The sequence below is a fragment of the Diadema antillarum genome, unplaced genomic scaffold (genome assembly GCF_040938485.1).
Source record: "Diadema antillarum isolate AM-2024a unplaced genomic scaffold, OU_Dant_1.0 seq00000049_RagTag, whole genome shotgun sequence".
Lineage (NCBI taxonomy): Eukaryota > Metazoa > Echinodermata > Echinoidea > Diadematoida > Diadematidae > Diadema > Diadema antillarum.
Window position 1 is genome coordinate 1,456,353 of NW_027271158.1, and position 553 is coordinate 1,456,905.

Consider the following 553-nt stretch of genomic DNA (forward strand, 5'->3'; position numbering starts at 1 on the left):
TCTACAAAGCCATGGGCTAGGATCGAACTGCGTGACAACACACAGGAGTGTTGCAAAGTTTTGCTGCATCAGAATGGAATGGAACATTTCGACGGAACAGAATCTTGGAACTGCCCCCCTCGTGAAATGGTTGTGCCCGTGCAAGTCCAACCTGCAAACTGTACTCCCCGTGGGATAGGCAGCGCCCCGTCCCCGTCGGATTTTGAGTCTGGCCATTCCTATGAGTGTAGACAATGAACTGCCCACAAATCCAGAACTCATGTAGAATGTGGCTGGATCTAAAGTACATGCAGGAGGAATGCAGAGATGCCCATATGTGGCTGAGAATATGTGCAGAATTTCCAGAGTCTCTGTGCTATGAAAGCGTCAACCTGAGATGACATCTCGTGTAGGTGGTAGCCCTGTCTTTGCGAAGGAAAAGTTGATGGACATAGGTGATAATACAACTCAAGAGGAAATGGTATTTCATAAGGAGGATAAGTGTAAAGACGGAATGGAGCAGAAAGGGTCCGAGTATCATAGGAGATTGTTCAAATTAAGGTGCAATATAAGT